At 45.1% G+C, this 20455-nt stretch overlaps 1 protein-coding gene across 3 annotated transcripts in view; it reads right to left on the bottom strand.

Moving 5' to 3' along the window:
• GPR63 (G protein-coupled receptor 63) overlaps positions 1 to 20455 on the bottom strand; it is an 84285-nt gene that overhangs the window by 62857 nt on the left and 973 nt on the right. For 2 of the 3 annotated variants that reach the window (XM_077289695.1, XM_077289694.1), the window contains exon 2: positions 17938 to 17998. The exons of the other annotated variant lie outside the window; for it this stretch is intronic. The gene's annotated coding sequence lies outside the window, so the exon portion shown is untranslated. The remainder of the gene's footprint in view (positions 1 to 17937; positions 17999 to 20455) is intronic. 3 annotated transcript variants of the gene reach the window in all.

Below are 20455 nucleotides of genomic sequence, written 5' to 3'. Positions count from 1 at the left end.
ATGCAATAACGAACACCGCGCTATTTTAAATCCCCTGGAAGAGGATTCCGGACTTTGGGCATGCGCACACCACTACGCCACCAACGGAAAACTACGCCAAATCTGGGTGAAGACACCACGCCCATGTGACCTGACCAGCCTGATTGACAGGCGAAAACGGAGACTTTGCAAAGTTATTTCGGCAACTTAGGTGGGTAATAAACGCTTAACACACACACTAATGTAACGCCCACCTCTGCCCCTATTTAACGCTATTTTTATCCCATCTTCCAAAAACGTGGTGACAGGTTCCCTTTAAGAAGGCTGTTCCACATTATTAAGCAGCCTACATTTTTTGCCAAAATGGGAAAGAAAAAGGATGTGTCGGCTGCTGAGAAGCAACAAATTGTGGAGTATTTAGGTCAAGGCATGACTACAATCAACATTGCCAAGACACTTCATCGTGATCATCGCACAATCAAGAAGTATGTAGCTGATTCCCAGCACACACGTGTGCGTGCTGATAAGGAAAAATTGAGGACTCTTTCCAACAGGCAATTGCGCAAGGTTAAAAGAGCAGCTGCAAAAATGCCTTGTCATAGCAGCAGGCAAGTTTTTGAAGCTGCTGGTGCCTCCAACGTCCCCAGAACAACAAGATGCAGGGTCCTTCGGAGGTTTGCAGCAGTGCGCAAGCCATCCTGTCGACCACCTCTATCCACTGCACACAAGCAGAAATGGCTCCAGTGGGCCAAACGATACATGAAGACTGACTTCCAAACTGTTTTGTTCACCGATGAGTGCCGTGCAACGCGCGATGGTCCAGATGGATGGAGTGGAGGATGGCTGGTTGATGGACACCCCATGAAAATACAGCTAAGGCGCCAACAAGGAGGAGGTGGAGTAATGTTTTGGGCTGGAATCATGGGGAGAGAGATTGTCGGCCCCTTTATGGTCCCTGAAGGGGCAAAGATGAACTCCATAATCTATGTGGAGTTTCTAAAACAACACTTTCTGCCATGGTTCAAGAGGAAGAACCGTGCTTTCCGCAGCAAGATCATTTTCATGCATGATAATGCACCGTCTCATGCTGCAAAAAACACATCTGCATCTCTGGCTGCTATGGGCATAAAAAAGGACAAACTTATGGTGTGGCCACCATCTTCCCCTGACCTCAACCCCATTGAGAACCTCTGGAGTATCATCAAAAGTAGTGTCTATGATGGCGGGAGGCAGTTCACATCTAAGCAACAGCTCTGGGAGGGTATTCTGTCCACATGCAAAACAATTGAAGCAGAAACCATCCAAAAACTGACAAATTCAATGGACGAGAGAGTTCAGAAGCTTCTTTCGAACAAGGGGTCCTATGTGCAAATGTAACATCACCTAGAATAAAGTTTTCACTTGAAAGCTGTTTGATTTCATTTTGTAATAAGCTGATAATGCTTATAACTTCACAATTGACCATTTGTTAAAAAAAAAAAAAAAAAGGGGGTTGAAAACTCTGCTGTGCATAATGATTTGGAACATGCATTTTGAGTGTTCATTTTTTAAAAAAAGATACTGTTTTCATAGGCAGTTTGTTCCAAAACATTGCAATTATACTAGAATAGTATATGACTGGAAAATAACAATGACTGCAATTCAGATAGGTAATTTAGAGAAAATATGAGGAAATATTATTTGTATAATAATTTGGAACACAGTGTATACTATATGGAGACCTATGGGGAGTGCATTATACTATATTTAGGAAGATCTGGTGCATTATACTTTATGGAAGCCATCTAGTGGGCCATCATACAGTGTGGAGATTACAGTGAAGGGGCCATCATACAGTGTGGAGGTTACAGTGAAGGGGCCATCATACAGTGTTGGAGCCATCAAACAGTTTGGGGGTTACTAAGGGGTCAGTATACTGTGTGGATGGTACTATACAGTGAGGGGTCATATACTGTATAGGGGAGCTGTACAGGGGGGCAGACTCGGGACATTATTAAATGTAAAGTGGGCACTTCTTGTTATAGGGGATCTCCGGTTACTGTGACTATCAAAGGGGCACACATGGCAATATTACTTTCTAGGGAGCAAAATGTGGGCACTGTTTTCTAGGGCACTTGCACCCGGCATTACTATATTCTAGAGGGTTGTTTTAGAATTTAGAAGGCACAGAAAACCACACAGCAGGTGCTTGTTGGGAATAGATGGTGATGGGGCTGGAATATCAGAAGTGAAATGTGTCTGTTGTATTCTGTGCAGACGAGTCGTGGCTGGAAGAAGTTGTCATGTAGGTCTGTGCCAGATGGAAAAGACGGGAAAAGTGAACGATTCCATCAGAGAACATCAGCGGTAAGACATTATCTGTAACTGTGCTGGGATCTCTTACATGTTCTGTAAGACTGGTATCTACCACTGACCATATGGCGGTAATCTCTATATAACGACCAACACGGATATTATCTTCAGTAATAGCGCGGTCATCTGCTGAGGTTCTCCTCCACTATTAGGGCGCGTCACCAAATTGTAATGAGGGTTACCTGGTTAGGGGCTCACTCAGAAGCTTCGCCACCTCTGAACCAAAACCCTAGCTACGCCTCTGGTGGTACTTGTTGAAGTTATTGTGGAAGGTGAGCAGATCATCTTTTGAGCCTGTACAGATTATTAACAGATCAATGTAGAGGAAGTATGCAAGAGGTTTAATAGAGCAAGATGACAAAACTCCTCCTCTAGTTTTCCCATAAATAGGTTATCATATTGTGGGGACATTTTGCTTCCCATGGCACTGCCCATACACTGTTGGTATAAATTGTTCCCAAAAGAAAAATAGTTGTGATTGAGCACAAACCTGATAAATTGCAGTGTTGGTTCTGTGGCTAGATGTTTCTTTGAAGGAAATATTTGCATGCTGCAATTCCATCCTCATAAGGAATGTTGGAATAGAGAGACTCTACATCCATGGTGGCTAGTAGAATGTCCTCTGGAAGTGGGCCCCGCGCTGACAATTTGCAAAGAACATCCGTGGTCTCCTGGATATAGCTGGGTGTGCGCTTCACCAAGGGTTAGATATTCTCAGTTTAAGTCCCAATACCAGAGATGATAGGCCTCCCAGGATTACCCTCTTTATGTATTTTAGGCAACATATAGAAGGTACCGTATTTTTCAGGGGTCTGCCGCACCTGCCGTTGCCCAGAGTGTCCGCTGCTGCCCCCCAGGGTGATGCTGGAGCCGCTGGTGCTGCAGGGGGCTCTGCTGACATTTTGTGAAAGGCCAGAACACCCCAGCAGTTCGTCCATGCTTTCCTGTGCGACGGACTCCGGGAAAATGGCCGCCGGGAGGCAGCGCATATAGAGATCTCTACACCAAGATCTCGGGAGATGAGATTTCAGGGCTGATAGCTCATCTCTCGAGATCTTGGTCCCAAGATCTCCATATGCGCATGAGCTGCCTCCCGGCGGCCATTTTTCCGAAGTCCACCGCACAAGAAAGCATGGACTAACTGCCAGGGGGGCTCTGGCCTTTCACAAAATGTTGGCAGAGCCCCCCGCAGCACCAAAGACACCCCTGCAGCACCGGAGACCTACACATCCCCTCATCCCAGCCTGCAGCAACGCTCCACTCTTGCCTCCTCCAGCAGCGACCCTGGGACCCTTCTTCACCGCAGCCACCACCCCCAGTAAGCAATAAGTCGCATGGATTATAAGAAGCACCACCAATTTATTAAAAAAAAGGTTTTTTTCCTATTTTTCTCCTCAAAATTTGGGGCATCTTATAAAGCGAAAAACACGGTACCTGTTTGGGGATTGTCTGGTATTAGTTCCAGCAGTGAGGATGAAGTAAAATCAAATTCATTGATATGTGTTTGTTCCTCTGTATATTTTTGGTGGTATCTTCATGAAGTGGAGTGTAGTATTTTGAATCCAAGAGTTGTCGGTTTGCTTCCTGGATGTAATCTGTCATGTTCATGATGACTACAGCTTCTCCTTTGTCTGCTAGTTTGATGATGATATTGTTGTTTGCTTTTAAGGATTGCATGGCTTTTCTTTCCTCCATAGTGATATTTTTCGGCACTTTATGGTGTCTGTCCAAAATGTCAGAGTTAACTTTTTTATGGAAATATTCAATGTAGTGATCCAGAGTTTGGTTGTGCTCAGGTTGCGGGTCCAGTTTGTCCTCTTTTTCTTTTTTGCGGTGTCGTTCACATTGTCTTGTGATGCAATATCTGCATGGTTATGAAAAAATTATTTGAGTCGCAATCTGCGGAAGAATTCCTCAAAATCACTACACTGAGCCCTATCAAGCTGTTTTGTAGGATAGAATGTTAGTCCTTTTCATAGAACATGCATTTCTCCTGTGCTTGCCTCATATTGTAATAGGTTCACAACAGAGGACGATGTATTAAAATGATTCTGTAAATTGGGCTTACCGTCAGCTACACTGAGACCTGCTTTCTTCCTGAGTCTGTCCAGTTTCTTTTTCTTATTGATAATGAGGCGATGTTGTAAATTGTTGTAGAAAACCTGCAATGTCTCCTTGATTAGACATGAACCAAATTCCTTGTATTCGGTCCTGTAGGTAATTTTTCTCTTTATGGATGGTCCTCTTCTTGTGGTAGAAAAATCCAACGAAAGGATTCTACAGTCTCCCAGATGATCTGTAGCAAAGTTTCTGTGAAAATTGGGTATTGTAGGTATACTTTGTTGGATTCCTTATCATGAGGCCTTTAGGGATTAGGTTCTCCTTCTTGCATCTGGATAGAAAGAAGATGTCGCTATTCATACCATTCACTGGTAATAGATGAACAGATCCACAGGGCTACAAGGATCTCAAGAAGCAGCCTCCTGGATTACAAATTGAGAGAGGACAACAACAGGGTACCTCTTGTGGTCACATACAACCCCCAAATGAGCATGCTAAGGAAAATTGGTGCTGATCTCCAACCCATATTCCACAGAGACCACAAATTGAAAGACATTCCCAGAACTATCACTTCTCTCCTACAAAACAGCCCCCTAACTTAAGGCATCTCCTTGTCAGAAGTGTCCTCATCACCATCACTGACTGGCACACTACCATTTAACAATTAAAAAAAATGCAAAACGTGTACCCACATATTACCAACAAATGTAGTCCGTGTGCCAAACACAAATCAGGACTATAAGGTCATGGGTTCCTTTTCATGTACATTCTCCAAGGTGGGTTACATGATACAATGTACGAGATGCCCTGGAAGTATCTATACAGTTGTGGCCAAAAGTATTGACACCCCTGCAATTCTGTCAGATAATACTCAGTTTCTTCCTGAAAATATGATTGCAAACACAAATTCTTTGTTATTATCTTCATTTATTTTGTCTTAAATGAAAAAAAACACAAAAAGAATTGTCCTAAAGCCAAATTGGATATAATTCCACACCAAACATAAAAAGGGGGTGGACAAAAGTATTGGCATTGTTCGAAAAATCATGTGATGTTTCTCTAATTTGTGTAATTAACAGCACCTGTAACTTACCTGTAGCACCTAACAGGTCTTGACAATAACTAAATCACACTTGCAGCCAGTTGACATGGATTAAAGTTGACTCAACCTCTGTCCTGTGTCCTTGTGTGTACCACATTGAGCATGGAGAAAAGAAAGAAGACCAAAGAACTGTCTGAGGACTTGGGAAACCAAATTGTGAGGAAGCATGAGCAATCCCAAGGCTACAAGTCCATGTCCAAAGACCTGAATGTTCCTGTGTCTACCGTGCACAGTGTCATCAAGAAGTTTAAAGCCCATGGCACTGTGGCTAACCTCCCTAGATGTGGACGGAAAAGAAAAATTGACAAGAGATTTCAACGCAAGATTGTGCGGATGTTGGATAAAGAACCTCGACTAACATCCAAACAAGTTCAAGCTGCCCTGCAGTCCGAGGGTACAACAGTGTCAACCCGTACTATCAGTCGGCGTCTGAATGAAAAGAGACTGTATGGTAGGAGACCCAGGAAGACCCCACTTCTTACCTCGAGACATAAAAAAGCCAGGCTGGAGTTTGCCAAAACTTACCTGAAAAAGCCTAAAACGTTTTGGAAGAATGTTCTCTGGTCAGATGAGACAAAAGTAGAGCTTTTTGGGCAAAGGCATCAACACAGTTTACAGGAGAAAAAAAAAAAAAAAGAGGCATTCAAAGAAAAGAACACGGTCCCTACAGTGAAACATGGCAGAGGTTCCCTGATGTTTTGGGGTTGCTTTGCTGCCTCTGGCACTGGACTGCTTGACCGTGTGCATGGCATTTTAAAGTCTGAAGACTACCAACAAATTTTGCAGCATAATGTAGGGCCCAGTGTGAGAAAGCTGGGTCTCCCCCCAGAGGTCATGGGTCTTCCAGCAGGACAATGACCCAAGACACACTTCAAAAAGCACTAGAAAATGGTTTGAGAGAAAGCACTGGAGACTTCTAAGGTGGCCAACAATGAGTCCAGACCTGAATCCCATAGAACACCTGTGGAGAGATCTAAAAATGGCAGTTTGGAGAAGGCACCCTTCAAATATCAGGGACCTGGAGCAGTTTGCCAAAGAAGAATGGTCTAAAATTCCAGCAGAGCATTGTAAGAAACTCATTGATGGTTACCGGAAGTGGTTGGTCGCAGTTATTTTGGCTAAAGGTTGTGCAACCAAGTATTAGGCTGAGGGTGCCAATACTTTTGTCTGGCCCATTTTTGGAGTTTTGTGTGAAATGATCAATGTTTTGCTTTTTGCTTCATTCTCTTAAATGAAGATAATAATACCAAAGAATTTGTGATTGCAATCATTTTCAGGAAGAAACTGAGTATTATCTGACAGAATTGCAGGGGTGTCAATATTTTTGGCCACAACTGTATTGGGGAAACCATGCAAAAACTACAAACTAGGATGAACCTACACAGGCAATCAGAAATGAAATGGACACACCTGTGGGAAGACATTTCTCTGGAACCGGAAACAGTATGACAGACTTAAAAGTCTTAATGCTAAAAGGTCATTTTAAAGGATGACAGAGGGAGAAACATTTGGGAATTCAAACTGATAAAGACTAGCTGGCCTGTGTAAAATTTTCACACATTGGTTGTTGGGGGTGCAGGTTTGTTTGGCTATTTTCCTGCTGAAGGGGGCAAGTTTACCTTTCAAATGGTGTATTATTTGTGTGTGTGTGGGTGCAGTATGAACGGAGATACAAAGTAATCACTGAAAAAGTGTTTTGAAATAATATAGAAGGATGTTCAAATCCTTGACACTAGGACTCAATTTAACACCTGGATTTATGAGTCACTACATGGATACAATTCACACCTCCACCAAAAGGCCTCCAGATAACCAACTACATTCCCACCACCTCTCCATTTGTAACAAAATGCCTAATTAGATTTCCTTGGCTTATCTTTAGGAGGCATCACACCTCATGAACAAATGTCCTCCTGTAGTATTATTTAAAGGCTGAGTCACACATAACGATATCGTTAACGATATCGTTGCAAGGTCACGCTTTTGGTGACGTAGCAACGATCCCGCTAACGATCTCGTTATGTGTGACAGCGACCAACGATCAGGCCCCTGCTGGGAGATCGTTGGTCGACGGGAATGATCACCAGCTGTCATTTTTGGTCGCTGATCACCCGCTGTCATCGCTGGATCGGCGTGTGTGACGCCGATCCAGCAATGTGTTCACTTGTAACCAGGGTAAATATCAGGTTACTAAGCACAGGGCCGCGCTTAGTAACCCGATATTTACCCTGGTTACCATTGTAAAAGTTAAAAAAAAAAAAAAAAAAACAGTACATACTCACATTCTGATGTCTGTCACGTCCCCCGGCGTCCACAGGGTTAAAACTGCTTTCGGCAGGAGTGCGGTTAATGCACGCGCTGCTGCCGAGAGCTTCCCTGCACTGACTGTCAGCGCCGCAAAGCAGAGCACAGTGGTGACGTCACCGCTGTTACTGCCGGCGCTGACACATTCAGTTCAGGGAAGCTCTCGGCAGCAGCGCGTGCATATTAGCAGCGCTCTTGCCGAAAGCAGTTTTAACCCTGTGGACGTCGTTTTTTTTTTTTACTTTTACAATGGTAACCAGGGTAAATATCGGGTTACTAAGCGCGACCCTGCACTTAGTAACCCAATGTTTACCCTGGTTACCCGGGTGCTGCAGGGGGACTTCAGGATCGTTGAAGACAGTTTCAACGATGCCGAAGTCGTTCCCCTGATTGTTGGTCGCTAGAGAGCTGTCTGTGTGACAGCTCCCCAGCGACCACACAACGACTTACCAACGATCACGGCCAGGTCGTATCGCTGGTCGTGATCGTTGGCAAGTCGTTTAGTGTAACTCCAGCTTTAATGTTGTGCGTTTTTCTTATTAATCTATTTGTAATCATGCCTGAAGAAGGAGCCACTGTGCTCTGAAAGCTTCCAAACATTTTCTGGTTAGCCAATAAAGGTATCACTCTGAGAATACTTTTGTCATCATTGGGCAGAAAAGTATTCACAAGGGTGGTTTAAGAAATGAATGAGGCCCATGGTATCCTTCCCTGCCTGTCAAGTCGTACTCTTCGTGGAAACTCGTCGTGTAATGAGTAGCCATCATACTGTATTCGATTCAACAAAGAATTTTGCTAGAGATAGCAATCTCCCAAATAGTTACACTGCCTGGCCCATATTTTTTGCTTAAATGACATGACATATGTCTAGGCTTGCCTGCTCCAATCAGGGGTGGGTTATAATGGGGTCAATCTTGGCGGTAGCCCAGGGCCCAGTGGTGTGGGGGGGCCCTGGGCTACCGCTCAGATTGCCCGCTGCCATCAGGGCATTACTGCCCTGACTGGCGTATGGGCCTGGTGGGCCGAGGAGGACCCGTCTCATCAGCTCACCGGGCCCCTACTGGCGCTGCGGCAGTTAAAAGCTATTGATGTGCGGGAGCACGCCCGCACGTCAATAGTTAACAGCCGCCAGCCAATCGAAGGCTGGCGGCTGACATCAGCCGCAGAACGCACGTCGCCGTCGTCTGATGTCATTGTCAGTCGCCGGCGAGTGCGCGCTTCAGCTGCGAGGAGAGAGCTTCGCCGAAGGAGCGCGGACAGGTGATAACTTTTTCTTTATTTATTGCGAATGGCAATCCGGGGGGCCCAGGCCAGGATGCTGACACACTGGGGGTAGAGATGCTGGACACACTGGGGGCAGAGATGCTGGACACACTGGGGGCAGAGATGCTGGACACACTGGGGGCAGAGATGCTGGACACACTGGGGGCAGAGATGCTGGACACACTGGGGGCAGAGATGCTGGACACACTGGGGGCAGAGATGCTGGACACACTGGGGGCAGAGATGCTGGACACACTGGGGGCAGGACTGGAGGCATGGGCAGAATGTAGATACGGGGCATGACTGGAGATACGGGGCAGAATGAAAGACATGGGGCAGGATTGGAGACAGATCGTGCAGGATCATGGGGCAGGATGGATACGATGGAGACTGATGGGGCAGGATGGGGAGATCATATGGGGCAGGATGGAAGAACATATGGCTGGAGCCAGGAATGAGATACACGGGGCCAGGATGGGGGATATTATTATTACCATAGGGGCTAATTAAGGGATATTATTACTGCAGTGATGTATTTATTTTATTTTTTGAGGACACGGTTTTAAATGGGGGGGGGGGGCGGTCCTGTTACTGTGTAGAGTGACACTATGTCGCCTCTTTTTCTTCATGTGGTGTAATGTAGAAGTTGGGAAAAATTACGGTAAGTAATGTGTTCAGCAAGCAGAGCTTGAGATAACGGTTATTTCCTGCAGAGACGAGTCCTGGCTGAATGAAGTGATGGAGGTCTGTGCTGTGTTACCTATACACTGACACTATACACTGTATACTATATACTGAACTGAAGTGTAAATTGACTAGATTAATGGATGTTTGACAGGTTATAGTTTCACACAGCAACTATTTTTCTGGAATAATCTGGTTCAGGTATATGATGACCCCGTCGCATGACCCCATCACATGACCGGGGGGCCCACAGTGTATGAACAGCCCAGGGCCCTGGCTCCCCTTAATCCAACCCTGGCTCCAATGGTACATGCAAAGTGAAGCATACTAGCCTCCACGTTAGGCTACGTTCACATTTGCGGTCAGCGCCGCAGCGTCGGGCGCCGCAGCGGCGCCGCATGCGTCATGCGCCCCTATACTTAACATGGGGGCGCATGGACATGCGTTGTGCTGCGTTTTGCGCCGCATGGCCGCAAGCGTTGGACGCAAGAAACGCTTCAAGTTGCATTTTTTTTGCGTCCAACTTGCGGGCAAAAACGGCACATGCGGCGCAAAACGCAGCGTTTTAGCGTGCGTTTTGCCGCGTTTTTGTTTGCGTTGTGCGCTGCGGCGCCGACGCTGCGGCGCACAACGCAAATGTGAACGTAGCCTTATCTGCACACTGGCTTGGGTGTCATTGAAGCTAGTTTGTGAAAATGTAGCCTGGCCAGATATCTATCACACCAGAAAGGGTCCATCTATTACTAATGATGAGCATGGTACCACTCCCATCAGTTCAGGGGGATTTGCAATCAATCTGTAAAACTATGTAAACACCATATGTCAGAGTTGAGATCTACTGCAGGGCAGACACACTGGAGATGTTGGCACTTAGGAGGATAGCAGGACTCCCAACCAGTACCAACACACTACTTATGTAACTGCTGGACTAGGGTCCTTTGAATCAATTTGATTATCTTTAATAGCCAGACAACAGCTTCTGATAGCATTCACGATGAATCTTAGCCCATTCCTCATTAGCAATGGCCTCTAGTTCACTAATCTTAGCTTTGCAAAGCCTTCTTCAAATCCCATCAAAGATTTCCTATAGGGTTCAAGACAGGTGACGGATGTGCACCCCAGAATTTTCCAGAACTTCTTCTGAAACCAATTCTTGTTTGACGTAGAAGTGTGTTTGGGATCATTGTTCTGTTGCAAGTTCCATGATTTTGCAGGATTTTTTCTCCTAGGTTTTCCAGATGCTTGCCATTACACAGTACCCAACGGGCACATCTATAAGATTATCTCAGCACAGGGACTTTTTTTTTTTTTAAACACATTAAATTGTGGAACTTATTTTTGTTGATCTATGGATGAAGTGTACTTTGTTTATGGGAAAAACCCCTTTGTACTTGTGAACTCAGTAGGAACAGATAAAGCCATCTTGGCTTCCTTTACCTTGCCTGTGCAAATCAATATTATATTTTTCTTCAGTAATGTTACGTCAGTTTGTTAAAATAAACGCAACTCTTTAAAAGTCTTTAGAGGCTGCGCATATGAGAAATCATCCAATTTTCATCCATATTGTCATCTGTGTGACACCTGTATTTCTACATCAACGTTATAATATGTACATGATCAAATAATTGCCTACGTTGATTATGGAAATGTATACATAAAAAATCCAATATAGATCATCTGTACAAAATCAGATTTTTTTTTTAAACACACAAATACTAAAATGGGAGAGTTTCATCTGAAATACAGAATAGTGAATGCTGCAATTTTTCTTTTGCTCACAAACAATGGGTCCATGTGGAGAAACATCTGCCATCTGAACAGCTCTGATAATTATATTGGTCAGTTGGCTGTCTGATTTTTACTTGGACCACACCCGCCCGTATAATAATAGGTTACACTGCGACGTTAGACACAATCTATATATCCGAGAATGGCTGGCTTACTTCAACCAGCATTGTACATATTTAGGGCAAATATATGGAAGGTGCCATTTTTGCAGTATTGCCCTGTGTTATGAACTATATAAGTAATAACTTCCCTACTGCTCTACCTGGTCGATTTCTAATATTGCTGTGTGGTTACATACACATTTATTATGCATATTCACTCATGCTAGATAAAGCAGTGCTAACATCTACATCTATTTCTAACGCGCTGAACATTTCAGATTGTATATCTGGGAATGTGTTAATTGGTTTTGCAATATGTTCTAAAACTCGTCATGTAAAGTGATAATTGGCTGTATCGGTCACAGCATTCCTGGCACTGACAGTCTAATATAAGTTCCTTTGACTTGTGTGAAAGGTCAGCTTCATCTAATCACACTGACAAGTACGCTACTGAGAGTGGCTCAGTGTTACACTATTTAGGAGCCAGCAATTTCTATAGGTTCTGACAACAGTTTAAGGATGTAAATTACAAGATGAAGTGGATGAGTAATGCTCTACTGGAAACAGCATCTTTGCGCAGAGGTGATTACTGAAAACTGCTGTAAAGTCGAGTACATATGCAATCAATGGTATCTTTGTGGCGGCACTTGTACACGGACTCCCTAAACAAGTATTCCCATATTCATGGAATGTATTAAGATGGGCTGTTCAAGAAACCAGACCGTGTAGACCAAGGGTCTCAAACATGCAGCCCCTGAGGCTGCTTCATGGGGCTCGCCAGGCACTGTAGACCCCTTGGCGATCCCTGCCTGGTTCAGGGGGCCTCCGACAGCAGCGTTTTATTTTAGCTGAATGCTGACATTGGCATGCTGGCAGAGCAGAGCACCTGGCATGGGCGTGGCGGCGCAGCAGCGTATAACGTCGGTATGTGCCAACATGCAAGCGTCAGCTGCTGGCCTGCGGCTTGCATTGGTGCTGCTGTGCAGAGGGTCTCTCCACAGCAACACTTTACAACTGAATGTGCGGTCCAAGGACACACATTCACCTGAAATCGTGCTGCCGGCGGCGGCTCCTGCACCAGGCCGCGATCGTTAAGGAATCTACAGTGCCTCCGGCCACGTGCAGTAAGGATGCAGAGGGAACAAAGACAGATGGGAATCTTTTTTTTTTCTCTTTTATGTGTATATGAAGAATAGTAAAATAGGCGATATATCCAACTATGGGGACTTCAATGGCGGCATAACTACAATATGGGGATAAGAATGTGGCAGCATTGCTACAAGATGTTTGCTGGAATTAGTAGTGCTAATTGTACGACAATATTACTTTATGTGGCCAACTGGGGGAAATTAAAAAAAAAATTGTAAAAAATTAACAAATTAAAGCATGAAAAAATATTTTGCCACTAAAAGTGCTGTTATATATATATATATAAGCTCAAGTAATTAAAGTGCACATTTGTTATCACCACATCCATAATGACTCATGCTATAAAAAAAATTAAAATAAACATGGCAAAAATGCTCAAAGAGTGTATAGAAAAAAAAAAAAAAAAAAAAAGTATAACTTAACATGTCACTTTCCTTCAAAGAATGTGCCCCCCCAAAATTCAAATTTTTTTTTTTTTTTTTTTTTTTTTTAAATGCGGCCCATATACCCAGCTGAGTTTGTGGCCCCAAGTGTAGACTTAATTCCACACAAGCTAGGGCTAATATCACAAGAGGCCAAATACCTTGCTGCTACGTTTTCTGTGGGGCTGATACAAACGCATCCCACACAAATACAAGAGAAGGCACAAACAAGCTGACATAGGTCTTGGAGCATTGAGTCCCCTCCTGTCAAGTATTACTGCACCCTCCTCCCTTTATTGTCCAAAAGAGTGCTGTCCAGCATTTTTTACATAAATATCTAAGAAGAGTAACCATATAAAAAAATACTCACCTTTTTAACACTATCCTACCTAGTCGGACTATTTTGCATCTAAGACTAGGAGCCATGCACATGACCGCTGCAGCCAGTCACAGGTCTAAGTAGTGAAGTGTACAGCACAGGAGCGCTGGCCGAATTTGAGCTAGAAGATTCACTTAAGGGATACTGCATTTTTTTTTTTTTTTTTAGAGTATCCATGTATATAACACTCTAGAGAGTTCCCATTTTTCAGTAATGGAAAGGAAATTCAAAAAAAGAAATGAAAGTGTACATGGGGTCCTGCAAAGGTGGAACAGCAGTTCTCAGTAGCCACAAAGGGGAAATGCCATTGTCTGCTAATTGATGTTTGTTCCACAGCTTAGACCCCCACAGATCCATAGAATGAGCGCCATAGTAGATGACCACCCAGGTGCTATACTTGTATTACCACTTAGCCTCACTAATTTCAATACAATTCTCTAACCAGCGCCTGAGTGCTTTCCGTTCTCATAAATGGCAGTGGTCCATACTGTGGGATCCCCAGCAAATAGCATGTGACGGAATACGCTAGTGATATGTTGACATGTGCTCACTTGCATAGCCCTATGTGGGGCTTCTTTTCCTGTAGTTGTCTCACTTTCTTCATACTGCAGGAGAAACTACTTGCAAGGCCAGCCTTAAAGCCCCCATATACATTAATGACAGGCACAACCATTGATACTGATTAACGCGGGCAACAAACTTTTCCCAGACATTGTGGGCTGATAATCCTTTTATCCTATAAAGAGAAGCCGCCACCGGAGATGTCCAGCAGCGGCGCTCTTGAAGAAAATCCCTAAACTTCTGTATGAGTAAATGTTCCCGTTTGTGGGAGGGTCGGGTGAGAAATCTGTCAAAAGCTATAAGGCTACTTTTACACTAGCGTCCTGCACTGCACGTCGCTATGCGTCGTGTTGTAGAAAAAACGCATCCTGCAAAAGTGCTTGCAGGATGCGTTTTTTCTCCATTGACTTGCATTAGCGACGCAGTGCGACGCATTGCCACACGTTGCAACCGTCGTGCGACAGTTGCGTAGTGTTGCGTCGGACCGTCGCCACCAAAAAACTTTGCTTGTAATGTTTTTGGTGCATCGTTCCCGTCTTTTCCAACCACGCATGCGCGGCCAGAACTCCGCCCCGGCCTCCCCGCACATCACAATGGGGCAGTGGATACATTGAAAAACAGCATCCGCTGCCCCCGTTGTGCGGTGCATTCACTGCTAGCGTCGGTACGTCGCAACGACGCAATTCGTCGTCCGACGCTAGTGTGAAAGTAGCCTAAAGTGTATGAGGGGCTTTACTAAGGATGGACCCCGTGAAGCCTTTCAGTGACCTCCCCAATAGTGCATAAGTAGTACAAGCTGTTTGTACAGTGCTGAATTACCACAGTGCTCAAATAACATCAATGGAAGGAGTCCAGAAAACAATACTTAACACTTCAATTGCTGGATAAGGAGTTTAACACCAAAAAAGCAAAAATCCAGGTAAGGTATATACGTTGGATATCCAAATATATCTGAGAGGGGCCTTCAATATTTCACAGTGTATAGAAGTCACCCAAAAAATTTTGGAAAAAAAAAAAAAAAGGTACTGAACATTATGCCACTTCTGCACGCAATGCAGAAAGCTGTGCCGACATGACAGCCAAAACCACATTGTTTTACCCTCTGCCTGTATACGTTTGAGTTCCCTTCTGAAAGCTGAACACAGCGGCGCTCTGCATACCATGGATACAAAATCTGACACGTCTGAAAACCTTTATCTTGCACGGATTTGGAACGATACTAGAGAAGGTGCATTGTGAGAGCACAGACTATCAGTTCGAGCGGCCGTAAACCACAGTCAGGACAACCAGCAGCGGTTATCAAGAAGTTGTATAAAAAAAATCCGCACAAATTGGGAAAGAGGAGCATTGATGAAGCCATTCAAGCTTCATGTGCAGAAATAAATTAACCCTAAAATGTAGAACTGCTGTTTTCCAAAATAAATCAATCCTCATTTCAGATAATATTGCAGGTGCCCTGGCAATCAAGGCTACATGCAGCATTACCTCGCTGGTATGGTTAGCAGATTTCCGTAGCAGCAATTCTAGGAGTAGAAACCTACGTCAATTCGTGGTAGAAAAATTACAAGCATTTTATGGCGCACGCTACTACTACAATGCAACTTATTTTTCGGACGCTCTCAGAAAACAGAGGAGGGGTACAACCTCCCAGGGTCTGACAAATTTACTGTAATCTATGCCAGAAATTGGTAGAAATTACAGAGCAAATCTGTGCCAGCCAAAGATTATTATCAGTCACACAGACAAGAGATCAATTAATTTCTCCGATCCAGTTCACATTACAGCCACAATACATACCAAGACCCTCACCGTAACATAGCATATGGATATATAGCATATGGATGCCAAAAGGGTACCTTTCTGATCAATGTGAATCAAGTCTCAAGATGCCCAATGGAGTACATTTCTGGCAAAACTCACATCACTAAAGTGAGAGAAAGCTTTAAGAATTAGACAGGCGGGCTTACCAAAGCAAAAATGTGGTGATAGCTGAAGAGGTTATGTCAGAAAACTATTGATCACCTTCATGAATCAGGGCCTTAGTTTAATGTTTGGTGTGACCAGACTCCAATATTTGCAATGGCTACAAGAAATCACTCTAAACTGGCAATGAGCGTTAAAGGGAACCTGTCATGTGCCCTGACAGGCCCCAGTCACTAATAGCAGCCCAGTGGCTCAGTGGTTAGCACTGGTGTGCTGGGGTCCTGGTGGGTTCAGATCCCACTAAGGACAACATCTGCATGTTCTCCCTGTGTAGGCGTGGGTTTCCTTCCACACTTACTGATAGGGAATTTAGATTGTGAGCCACAATGGGGACAGGGATAATGTAAATGACTGCAGAATATGATGGTGCTGTATATACAATACATAATAGCGGTACGCTTAGGGGTATCTGAGCTCTTATGTGCCTTTTGTAACTTTGTAAAGCCCCAATGCTTAAAGGATGATTTTTTTTTTTTATCCAGCAGCATTGCCTATGAGGAGACAGGTGTAGTCCGTCGGGGCGGATTTCCTCAGATCTTCCAATCCTGCCTCCCTGGGTGTGACTTACAGCCGGCACAATGGTTCTACCATAACAGGGACTGAAGGCAACGCAAGGCCACGGTCACACTATCAGTATTTTACCTGTAAGCCAAAACCAGGAGAGGAACAGACAGAGGAAAAGTATAATAAATACAGGAGTGGTGACGTGTTTCTATCACCCACTCCTGGTTGTGGCTTACATATACTGAACATCGCCTTATGACTAGACGCCACACCAGACAAGTGTGCAATGCTGATGAATTCCTCTTCATTCTTCAAACATTGGGGCTAGAGGCTACTTTCACACTAGCGTCGTGCACTGCACGTCGCTATGCGTCGTTTGGTTGAAAAAACGCATCCTGCAAAAGTGCTTGCAGGATGCGGTTTTTCACCATTGATTTGCATTAGCGTGGCGTTTTTTTGCAAAAAACGTTTTTTTGCAGCCGACGGACCGCCATTTCCGACCGCACATGCGCGGCCGGAACTCCGCCCCCACCTCCCCGCACCTCACAATGGGGCGGTGGATGCGCTGGAAAAATGCATCCACTTGCCCCCTTTGTGCAGCGCATTCACTGCTAGTATAGTCTAACATTTATTATAAGCACTGTCTCTCATAATTTATCAAATATGTACACTTTGCCCCTTAATATATAGCGGGGTAGATAATAACCTATAGTTCTTCAACTAGTATAGTAAGCAATAGGTACCTACCATTAATCTGTTTATACTCATTACAATGGAATCCTGTCATTGTTCTAAATTTGATTGGCTCAGTTATTTTATATACTGTTTTTCTACTATTGGATGTAACATAATATTTAATATTGACATTATCTATAAATTATGCAAGATTGTATATATGGAGCATGTATTTATTTTTGAATTTGTAAATCTGAGGTCCCTTGATTTTGGTAGCTGACACTGTCCTTTATGTGAAGCATACTGCTTTTTCTTTTAATTATATATAATAAAATGGTATTTTAAATATGGATCTCTTCGTTTCCCCTCTTTATTTTGAGTGGGGTACATGTAACATCTGTTTTGGTGCAGACCACATGGGCTGTAAAAATACACAGGACATGTGAAATACCTCACAGACTATAATGGGTATGCATCCTATCTGTGAAAATCTCACATCTGAATGAGCTCTACTTGGAGGCCAAAATAAAAATGGTCACTTTGGCCCCTCCATTGATGGGAGTCTCAGCAGCTGGCTCTCCCCCAATCAGACAGATATGGCCACAACGCTAATAGCAGCCATACACTCACCATCCATCAGCCAATCCCATGAATGTCAATCTGTACTATCTGAAGTACAGGGCTCGGATTCCTACAAGGAAACATATGGGATCATAAGAAATCTCCCAGACAGACTCATGTGGGGCAACATATTGCTGGCAGTCTTGGCACATGGGATAGGGGTAGGGCGACATATTGCTGGTAGTCTCGGCACATGGGATAGGGGTAGAGCGACATATTGCTGGCAGTCTCACCACCTGGGATAGGGTAGGGTGACATATTGCTGGCAGTCTCACCACCTGGGATAGGGGTAGAGCGACATATTGCTGGTAGTCTCAGCACATGGGATAGGGGTAGAGCGACATATTGCTGGTAGTCTCGGCACATGGGATAGGGGTAGAGCGACATATTGCTGGCAGTCTCACCACATGGGATAGGGGTAGGGTGACATATTGCTGGCAGTCTCACCACCTGGGATAGGGGTAGAGCGACATATTGCTGGTAGTCTCGGCACATGGGATAGGGGTAGAGCGACATATTGCTGGTAGTCTCGGCACATGGGATAGGGGTAGAGCGACATATTGCTGGTAGTCTCGGCACATGGGATAGGGGTAGAGCGACATATTGCTGGCAGTCTCACCACCTGGGATAGGGGTAGAGCGACATATTGCTGGTAGTCTCAGCACATGGGATAGGGGTAGAGCGACATATTGCTGGTAGTCTCACCACCTGGGATAGGGGTAGAGCGACATATTGCTGGTAGTCTCGGCACATGGGATAGGGGTAGAGCGACATATTGCTGGTAGTCTCACCACCTGGGATAGGGGTAGAGCGACATATTGCTGGCAGTCTCACCACCTGGGATAGGGGTAGAGCGACATATTGCTGGTAGTCTCAGCACATGGGATAGGGGTAGGGTGACATATTGCTGGCAGTCTCAGCACATGGGATAGGGGTAGAGCGACATATTGCTGGTAGTCTCGGCACATGGGATAGGGGTAGAGCGACATATTGCTGGCAGTCTCACCACATGGGATAGGGGTAGGGTGACATATTGCTGGCAGTCTCACCACATGGGATAGGGGTAGGGTGACATATTGCTGGCAGTCTCACCACCTGGGATAGGGGTAGAGCGACATATTGCTGGTAGTCTCACCACATGGGATAGGGGTAGGGTGACATATTGCTGGTAGTCTCACCACCTGGGATAGGGGTAGGGCGACATATTGCTGGCAGTCTCACTACCTGGGATAGGGGTAGAGCGACATATTGCTGGTAGTCTCACCACCTGGGATAGGGGTAGAGCGACATATTGCTGGCAGTCTCACCACATGGGATAGGGGTAGGGTGACATATTGCTGGCAGTCTCACCACCTGGGATAGGGGTAGAGCGACATATTGCTGGTAGTCTCACCACATGGGATAGGGGTAGGGTGACATATTGCTGGTAGTCTCACCACCTGGGATAGGGGTAGGGCGACATATTGCTGGTAGTCTCACTACCTGGGATAGGGGTAGAGCGACATATTGCTGGTAGTCTCACCACCTGGGATAGGGGTAGAGCGACATATTGCTGGCAGTCTCACCACCTGGGATAGGGGTAGGGTGACATATTGCTGGCAGTCTCACCACATGGGATAGGGGTAGGGTGACATATTGCTGGCAGTCTCTCCACATGGGATAGGGGTAGGGTGACATATTGCTGGTAGTCTCACTACCTGGGATAGGGGTAGGGCGACATATTGCTGGCAGTCTCACCACCTGGGATAGGGTGACATATTGCTGGCAGTCTCAGCACATGGGATAGGGGTAGGGTGACATATTGCTGGCAGTCTCACCACCTGGGATAGGGGTAGAGCGACATATTGCTGGTAGTCTCAGCACATGGGATAGGGGTAGAGCGACATATTGCTGGTAGTCTCACCACCTGGGATAGGGGTAGAGCGACATATTGCTGGTAGTCTCGGCACATGGGATAGGGGTAGGGTGACATATTGCTGGCAGTCTCACCACATGGGATAGGGGTAGGGTGACATATTGCTGGCAGTCTCACCACATGGGATAGGGGTAGGGTGACACATTGCTGGCAGTCTCTCCACATGGGATAGGGGTAGGGCGACATATTGCTGGCAGTCTTGGCACATGGGATAGGGGTAGAGCGACATATTATTGGCAGTCTTGGCACATGGGATAGGGGTAGGGCGACATATTGCTGGCAGTCTCGCCACCTGGGATAGGGTGACATATTGCTGGCAGTCTCAGCACATGGGATAGGGGTAGTCTGACCGTGGAATGGGGCATCTGTAACATTACATGAGACCACCCTTTATATGATCACATTTTGGTGGCACCTTAGTAGAGATGTAGATGCTCCATTACACAATGAGGCCACGGATGGGAAGATCTGATCACATCCGATAGATACCCGTTCCTCGAGAAACAGTATGATTGGCATTGTCGCTCCACATATGGCTAATGGTGGTATAAATGCCAGTGGTGCCCACCTCCGCTGGCTCACATGGGTTCCAAACCATTTATCTTATGGAGG

Source organism: Ranitomeya variabilis, chromosome 2 (assembly GCF_051348905.1).
Source record: "Ranitomeya variabilis isolate aRanVar5 chromosome 2, aRanVar5.hap1, whole genome shotgun sequence".
NCBI classification, from domain to species: domain Eukaryota; kingdom Metazoa; phylum Chordata; class Amphibia; order Anura; family Dendrobatidae; genus Ranitomeya; species Ranitomeya variabilis.
The sequence above is the reverse complement of the archived record's forward strand: the minus strand, read 5'-3'. Positions and strand labels throughout refer to the sequence as shown.